The sequence below is a fragment of the Empidonax traillii genome, unplaced genomic scaffold, assembly GCF_003031625.1.
Source record: "Empidonax traillii isolate 1590-97213 ecotype Southwest subspecies unplaced genomic scaffold, ASM303162v1 scaffold853:size531304, whole genome shotgun sequence".
Classification (NCBI taxonomy): domain Eukaryota; kingdom Metazoa; phylum Chordata; class Aves; order Passeriformes; family Tyrannidae; genus Empidonax; species Empidonax traillii.
Window position 1 is genome coordinate 328,437 of NW_020956046.1, and position 9,610 is coordinate 338,046.

General features: G+C 39.6%; 1 pseudogene; it reads left to right on the plus strand.

Moving 5' to 3' along the window:
• Positions 1 to 2,112: 2,112 nt before the first annotated feature.
• Positions 2,113 to 9,129, plus strand: LOC114067049 (annotated as a pseudogene).
• Positions 9,130 to 9,610: the final 481 nt, after the last annotated feature.

Consider the following 9,610-nt stretch of genomic DNA (forward strand, 5'->3'; position numbering starts at 1 on the left):
GTAAGTTCCAGAAGCTATTCCTGCAGAGAGGTATTGCGGGTGTGTAAGCTGCACAGAACTCTATACCCAATATTTAGATTCCTCTCACCCACTCAGAGACACCTCACTCAACTACCCGAGTGGAGTCACCAACAGCTCCCTCAGGGAATCTCTTCCCCTTGGCTCAGCTGCCCCATTTTTGGGCCCTTTCCTGAGCCTGTCCACCTCCTTCCAGGGCTAGGAAGAAGGTCTCTACCCTAAGGGAATGCTTCAGTTAAGTATCTGCTCTTAGGATATGAGTTGTCAGTGACCAGAGAACCCCTGCAGAGTCACACCGGCCATGCCAGGGACTGCTCTTGTTTCAGCTGCCCAGACCTACAGTCCCTGATGTCCCGCCTGTGGATAGCCACAGGCACCCTGTGCTCTGGGGATCCTTCTGGTAACAACACAGTGCTCTTCAGCAGGAAATAATTTTAGCAAATACCTCAAGTGTATTATAACCTCTCCTTTCACAACTCTGTGAAAGGGGGTTTATTTCTCGGCATATGCAACTTCCCACCTTCTCTGCAGTGTTGCAGGTGGACCCTAAATCCTGTGTCAGCCCTACGGAGAAGTCTCAGATGCATAGGACTACCTTCAATGGCAGTAGACATCTCTTTTCAGGATTCCCAGGGACTTCACCATCACCACTGCTTTGTCCTCATTTGTGGCAGTGCATGGGGGATGGCTTGACTGGGTGTGGAAAAGTGGACCCAGTGCTGGAGTAAACCTAATGCTGGAGTAGACCTGTTGCTGAGTCTCAGTTCTCACCATCAGTAACAGACATGGAAAACAGGGGAACCTCTCCTTTGACTATGACAGCCATCAGACAGTTTGATCCAGAAAACCTCAGTGCTTTATTACTGACAGTGAAGGAATGGGACTGCAAACACATACGATTCCATTTTTGGGATTCTCCACAGATCTCTCTCTGTGCTAACCTTTTATTAACCTCCTCAGGTAAGGAATACCCAGTGTTGCCATTCAGTTAATTAGAATTACCAGGATTTTGCTGACCTGGTTTTTTTATTTCATACGTTCACACACTACCATTCTGTTTTCAATCACAGTATAAACCATGGACACTATCATGCAAACCAATTAGCAGTTTTCCATTTTGAGATCACAGCACTCTCTGTGACAAAACACCAGACAAGGTGGACCCTCCTTTTTGGTTCTAGTTAAATGAATGCAGGTGCAGGCTGCCTCAGCTTGTTCCCACACTTTATAAAACCTTATAGTAAGTATAAAAGGAGACTGTGAAATACAAAGTGATTGGGCAATTCTCTTGAGAACACTGGAAAAACTGCTGAATAAAAGTAGCAAGAAAACGTTTTTCCTCAAGTTTTATACTTTTTACATATGCTGAGAGAATTTTCTTTTACATTTCATTCCACATTTCCCTCCAGACAAAAGGAAGTTTCATCTATCTGATAACCGTATTAGAGAAAAACTGCATAAACAAAGCACTGCTTCATCAAGTGGGGAGTTATAGCACTGCCAGGACTATATCAAAAAGAAAGATGGCAGCAGTATAATAGCCTCCAAAAGTACATGCTCCTGTACAAACAACTGCAGACAAAACAAAATGAAACAAAGAACGCAGCCCCACCCTCAAATAATCAAAAAACCAACCAACAACAACAACAATAAATACCTAGAAGACAAATTTTCTGCTTGTTCTGTAACCTTCTGTGAATGTTTTTCCTTTTAGGTACTTCAACAACTCTTTTGAAATCAATACTAACTTTGAAGGGGAAACATTAAAGAGATATGCTTTAGGTTTTGGAGACTAAGACTAGATTTTAAAAACTCAAAGCTTAATAAGTTTATTAAAATGAACTACAGGTCTATTATCTTCTCATTAATTATATTTCCATGTGGCAAAAGCTGCACAAGGATGGGACTGGATGAATGACAGTACCACTCTCTTTTATGGCAAAACCCTTATTTTGCATGTTCTATTGCTAATTAGAAATTGTGAGGATCAATGTGTCAGGGAAACTTTGCACAGCAAACAAGTACTATATAAAGGTGAAGCAGGTGTGTGGCAGACTACAAAAAAGACTTCTCTAAAGGTTAAGGGAACTGAAAATGGAGAATGTCCCATTTCTCGTGTTATTATGTGCAGCACTTTCTTGTGCTTTTCCTGCAGATACATGACAGAAGAAGGAGGAAGACATGCAACTTATCCAGGTGAGGAAGGCAGACCTCTGGGAAGATTTTTAGCAACTGTTGAGCATCCATTGCAGTCTCTGTAAATAGTAAACAGTGGTTGAGGAGCTTGCAGAATAAATAATGTGATTGAATAGTTCTCAAATGGGGGGGGTGGGGGGTGGAGGGAAATGGGGGTGGTATAATCATGATGACAAAGGCTTCTTTAATCCCAACTCATCTTGCTTTATTTTTTTTTAGAGAACAATTAAACCCAATGATGTATTCACTTGCTTGTTGACTCTACAAACAAGTCCTGAGTCAGTCTAGAGTTGTTTTGGAGTTCAGGTGGATATATGGTTATTTATGTGACTTGTCGTATTATGAAACATAGGCCTTCATAAAAGAAGTTAGGGGTTTTTTATGAATTATTGTTGTCAAAAATGTGGGGCAATGGGATAATACTGATGAAATTTTATATTCAGTCATATATTCCAAACTATCTCTTTTAGAGGACTCTGGGTAACCCCAGGGCACAGGGTGATTGGAGGGCATCTTATTAGAAAATGCTAGACAAATACTAATCTTAAATGTATTGTGAGTTAACTGCAGAATGGATAACATAATGTAAAAAATTATCGCTAAGAGAAAAAAATACTCATACAGGCTTTAACAAACTCAATTGTTAAAGCCATAGAACAGAAAAAAAGGTAGCAGAGGCACATGACTAAATGGTGTTAGTGTAATACCTTATGAGCTTCAAAAGCAAACACCATTGACTGTCTTAAATTATCTTTTTTTTTTTTTCTTTAGAAGTATCTGGAAAATTACTGTGGCTTTAAGAAAGATGGAGAATCTTTTGTTTGGAAAAGTAATAGCCCAGAGACCAGAAAACTAAAAGAAATGCAGGAATTCTTTGGGCTGGAGGTGACAGGAGTACCAGATTCCGGCACTTAGGACTTGGTATAGAAACCTCAGTGTTGATTCCCTGACGTAGCTGGGTTCTCCACCTTTGCAGGAGAGCCAAAATGGGCAGAACAAGTTCTGACACACAGATAATTACAGCGGAATTCTTCATGTCAAGACAGCATACTCCACAGTGCAAGTGGTAAAAACACAGTTGGTTTTCTATCTTATATTTTGAAGGATATTAAACTACACACCAGACCTGTATCCAGCAGATGTGAATGCAGCGATCAAGAAAGCATTAAGTGTTTGGAGCAGTGTGACTTCCCTGAAATTCATCAAAAAGGATAGAGGTGATGCAGACATAATGATCCCCTTTGCAGACAGAGGTAAAACTCCAGGCAACCCTTATGAGTTACTGCCAGTTTACTGCCTGTCTGAAGCAGTTGACTTGAAGTGCTAATTTCTTCCCATAGATAGCATGTGTGAAGTTTGGAGTCAGGTTGAACAAGCAGACAGAAAACACAGTTCTTACTCAAGGTGCTATGGCTATATTGACAACCTTTGAGAGAGGGTATAGAGGCAGATGAGAAGAAGGAAAGGGAAAATAAATGTAAGGAGCTGCCTGTAGTTCACTGCATCTATACCTAGCATAGTCTGCCCGGTGTGTGAATGAACACCCTGTCAGCTCTATATGGAATTTGCTCCTCAGATCACGATGACTTCACCCCCTTTGATAGCCCTGGTCGGTCCCTTGCCCATGCCTATACACTCAGCAGGGACATTGGTAGAGATGCTCACTTTGATGAGGGTGAAACCTGGACCAAAAGCATAAAGGGTAGGAAATGAAGTTCTCCAAGCCCTTGTTGCACATGAAATCAAGGCTGCAGTGCCTGTTTCTTCTCTTCCTTAAGAAGTGCTTAAATTTCTGCTGATTTGGGGAAACACTGTTCTACGGTTTCCATAGCTATAAAAAGTCGCTGAGCCCTTGAGTTAGAAAAGTTGCACTGGATGGAGAATTATTTGGGAGGGGACTCCTTTCTCTCCACTCCTCCAACTTGTTCTATAACTTGCACTGGCCTAAGGTCCTTCTCCCACACTGACTGGTACAGGATCTACAGACTATTTCTTTGTACTCTGCTATAATTATTTCATTATTTTTCTTTCTGACCAGAATTTCATCTCTAACTGAATTTCCCACGAGAGCTTCACTTGCTTAGGCAAGCAGTTCTGAAAGCTTCTGAACTGCCTTATGCCCTTCAATGTTATTCAGAAGAAATAAAAACACACAGGTCTCCTGTTATATGTTTTGTTTGTTGTTTTCAGGTACAAACTTGTTTTATGTTGCTGCCCATGACTGGGACTCTTCCATTTCAAAGACCTCAATGCTTTGATGTATCCAGTTTAGAGGAAATTTGACCCTTCAGTACTCCCTCTTCATCAGGATGATATTACTGGCATTCAGTACCTCTATGGTAACTTACAGTTATTGAGTAACTGGTGATTATAATTTCAAAGACTTTGAAATACCTTACAGAGACATTTTTGTGTACTGGGTATATATACCTCAGTGAGTTCTCACTATAATTTCTTCCATAAACTGCTTCTTTTAGGACCATCTTCTAACACGTACAATGATCAAAGGGAATCTACTGAAATAAAAGACACAACTGAGCCAAAAGAGCCTGCACTGCCAAACACCTGTGGCCCCAATTTCACTTTTGATGCTGTCACCACTTTCCATGGAGAAATAATGTTTTTTAAAGGCAAGTAAATCAGCTTCTAGTAGTAAAATAGCTGGGTATCATTTTTTAAATGATGCCCCACAGCATGGGAAAAAACCTTTACCCAGAATATCAACCATTCCAGACAGGAAGGCAAGACAGGGAATCAGGAGAAGAGAAGGAAAACAAAGAGGCTGGTGGAAAAATCAAGAGAGGTAAGGATAAGGAGGAAGGTGACCTTTCAAACAGGGCATGCTGTGAAAAGGGCAGGGAAAGATGGCTCCTGTGCAAATGGGCTTTAAGCAAGTCCCAAGTGTTTGTCATTTGGGAGAGTTCAGCTTTGGCAAAACATAGTTCCAGCTCTAGGACACCTGACACCTTCATTGCTGTCCTTGCTTTGAGAGAGCTGAGGGTTTACCGGTCCTGACACAATACTTGCTTGAAGAATCTCTTTGGTGGTGATTTAGCCTAATAATAAAAAGAAAGATAATAGATTCAGTGCTAAAGTCAGATAAAGTACCGCTCTCCAGGGCATGGCATCCCAAGGTCTGAAGCAGAAGAGTAAAGGAGTTGATTCCCCTCCTTTCCATGTGATAGGGCTGTGCTTCTGCTCCTTCAGACACTCCCTAAAAATCAACATTGAAGTGAGTTCTGACCTCAGAGTTTTGAGTCCACAAAGCCAGTAAAATGTTACTTTGCAGAAGAGCCTCACACACACTGACTGTTTCTCTAAACTGGCCCTGATAATCCCAGAGTGGACTTCATTCCCAAAGTCTTACCCCATACCAGCCATGTGATTCCAGATCTCTCTAAGCTCTATTTCTGCTTTGTTGTTTTGACCAAACAGTTCCTCTGACCTATTATAGATACCTGGATCGAGATGAGAGCAATCCCACCATGTAATTAATTTTCTTTACATTAAGATTAGGGGATCTTAACGTGACCAACTCAGGGTACATAGCTGGGTTTAGTCAGATAAATCCTGCCCTGATTGCCATGATGTCGTTTCATACGTTAGTCTGTGTGAACACCTAATTTTATTTAAAACCTGTTCTATATTTATGTAAGACATATTTGGTGTAAACATCCTACAGTCAGAACAGCTGATTTTAATTTAATGTCTTCATTCTGGCCACGGCTGCCACCTGGTGTTGATGCTGCATATGAAATCCCTGAAAAAGATGAAACCATCATTTTTAAAGGTAAAATGTTGTCTTTTTATTTTCCCATGTTGTCTTCCAAGTAGCCTTAAGAGTTTGTCTGGCTTAAAATCTACTTAAGCTCTTTCTGTAGGGTCCAACAAGCTTGAGTTTAGTCTAAAAATTGGTGTGTTTCCATCACAGAGATAATCAAAATATTACCTAAGATAAAGAACATGTACCTTATTTTCTAATATCCATACAGAAAAGTTTGCCTACCAAAATAAATTTCATGACTTTTTTTTGCTGGGAAATTGTCTATTGAATTTAAAAATTATACCACATGCTTCTTCCAAACTTGTGGGAAACCAGTATAAATATGAAGGAAGGCTGAAGTTTCTGTTTTCACAAAAAGTGATGAGGAGAACCATTGGTGTTTTTTGGACTCTAGAACTAATATGTAGAATGTTTTCAAGTAACCATTATTTTGTCTTTGCATTTTTCCATTAAAAGATTAGCTTTCATAAAAGGGATTGTGTCATTCCCAGAAGAAGATTCTGATAATATGTTGTCACCAACTTTTCTTAATAGGGAATGAATTCTGGGTTTTGAAGGGAGATATACTTCTTGGATACCCCAAAAAAACTCTACACCCTTGGCTCTTCAAAGGTTCTTACCAAATTTAAAACGGAAATGAGGGGAAAACATATTGCTTCATAGTGGACAAATTTTGGAGGTAATATTTCCTGTGCTACTTTCCTAAACAGAAACAAACATTATCACATGATCAATATCCTGTCATGATTTAGGATGCATTAGTCACACAGTTTTGGTAATCTCTTTCAGTGTTACAACTGGTTATGGAAAAAATATTTGAAAGTGAGGTGAAACTGTGCTTTTAGCTTTCCTTTTAATTGATTTAACTATTTAATATTTTATTTATTTATTTTCATTTATCCGCCTTGGGGAAAAAAAGCCATCCTACAGCTCCACAAGTCATCTCAGGAAATCAGTCAGAACCTCACCATTTATATAGAAATGTTTCTGTAAAGTAAGAAGGAGAATCCCACCCATTTTCCAGAACAGATGGTTTCATGAAGTTGCTGCAAAGAATTATCTGCTGTGTATGGTTATTATTTTCTTTTTCCAGTTCAGTCCCTACTCTTCAGGTTTTCTTACAGGACATGGATTTCTAACAGCCAAAAGAGGTGCTCCTGTAATGAGAGCATTAAATAACCATAACTTTTGTAGATGAACAACAAAACTTCTCTCTTGACTGTCACCACAATGCCCAAGCCATTGTGCATACAGAGATCACCCTAAAGTAACTACTCAGACACATTTGCAGTTTAAGCAGAAAATCAGACTTCCACATTTTAAGTCAAACTCTGGTAGTTTGAATGATTTCAGATGAGATGTTTGATCATTAAATCTCTTGCTGAACAAATTTATCAGAAGGGAAAGACTTTCAGAAGGCTTCTTATTCCAGCATGAATAGATAAAGTGGACTTTACTAAAAATGTAATAGCTTGCTGTACTTAGGTAAAATGCCTTAAAATAACATAACTTCAGGAAAAAAAAAAAAAACAAAAAAAAACCACCAGATTTTTTCCTGAAAAACATTTCTTACAGAAACATGACATGAAAGCAATTGTTTTATAATCTATTTCTCCTTTAGGCATAGTCTCTTAGAAAAAAAAGATACTAAGCAAATTTACAACGATGGTCCCAATATTAAGTGTTTTTAGATGCATCTTGAGGTGCAGTAAAAAGAAGCAATTTTTCCAGCGCAGCTAATAGAGTAATAATTTATGGCAAATTGTGTCTCTTCTCGATGCTACCTAAATGATACTGAAAATCTTTAATGAACGCAGTTACCTGTTGATAGGTAGAAGGTAATGAGGTGAGATTATTTAACCATGAGTTGTTTGCAGTTTTCATTAACTCCAGGTTGTTTATCATTTTTCTCAGTTACGACAAAAGAAGTCAGTCTACGCATAGAAAGTCATTACTCATAAGAGATGCGTTTTCAGGAATTAAGGGGAAGACTGATGCTGTTTTTCAACATGAAAGTGAGTAACTGTTCCTAATAAAATCTGTATGAAACACTCAAATATAAGGCTGAGAGAGCCTGGGCAGAGAAAGAAACTTCTAAATGATGCTCAGATCTCTGGAGGTGACCAGTAAGACCATGAAACAGTCACATAGCGCTCCCATGCTTCACTTTACCCCTTTGAAAAATAGTGATGGTTTACCTTTGGTGACAACTTCAGATCTGGGAAGGCAGTCTCTAAGGGGCAGATATATCTGTATTTATGTTATGTGCGCATCACAGCATGAAGAACACTACCCAAGACAGTGACGTCTCAACAACATGAGGTTTACCTGCTGTGAGCAAGGCTATCACAGCCTGGCTCTCTGCCATAAAATAGGACTGCTTTGAGTCCCAGTTGGCATTAACTTCTCTTGCATGAGGGTGAATATTACTTACACAGGAAGATGCTTGACTAGATTCAAGGATACACCCAGACTGCCAAATGTCACAGATTCCCAGTTATCTCCTTGCTCTTCATCTGCTCCCTATCAAAACCCATGCATGCTGACTGTTTCATAGTAAATCATGCAATTGATAGCATCTTCCTCCAAGACAAGTCTCACACCTGGTGCTGGGGGACCTTAGCTACAGATCTCACTCCCAGAGGGCAGTGTGGACGTGACTGTCCTGGGCTGAACCTCTTCTTCCCATCAAGCAGCACCCATCAAGCTAGTACCTGCTCCACACTGGACTGTGCAATACCTACCCACAGGTGGCTAGAAATGCACTTCTCTGGGTGGTTTCAACACAGCTGATGTGTAACAGCAGATATTTTAAACTGAAGAAACACTCAAGATACATTTTTTTGTATTGTCATCTTGTGGGACTCAGTACATTATGCAGTGTGTGAATGGCTGGTTTGCCATGGAAGGTGTCCCAATGTTGCTGTACAATGTTTTGCAGAGGTTACACCTGGGAGCAGAAGCTCTTTGCAGCATAATTGTATCCAAAGGTTACTTTGAGGTCTTTCTGGATGTTGCTAAATCATACGAGCCTTTACATCTGCAATCTCATGATTCATCTGATTGAATTTGACATTGATAAGGAGAGAGTTACATGCTTCCTAAAGACAAACTTCTGGTTTCCATGTTAAGGAAATGAAACCTGCAAAGATGTTGGAAAGAATGTAGTGTTATTGCCCTAGAAAAGCTTTTTCTTTTATAAATATATGGAATGCACAGTTACTTTAACTTTAGTCAGCAGACTGTAAATAACAGAACAGTATTTAACATGCTGATGAGTATATATGTATGTAGTTAACATCAGACTGGCTAGCTTACCAAACAACAATGCAGTTTTTACTTTTGATACAAAATTGAGACATCATATTATTTCCACCATCGCCTTTTCACTTTTCATGCTGTACATCACCCTATACAGAGCCCTACCATGGTTCCAGGAGCATTTCTGTTCCTAAACCTAGGATTGCTTTCAATCAGTTTCAGATATTTTGAAGTTAAACAAGCAGACTAAAGAAAGCTACTGCTCATAATTACAGTGAGACATACAGGAGCTCCAGAGAGCAACCCCTCCCAGCCTGAGGTGTGTGTCTAGAGGAGGAAGTACTTCTTTTT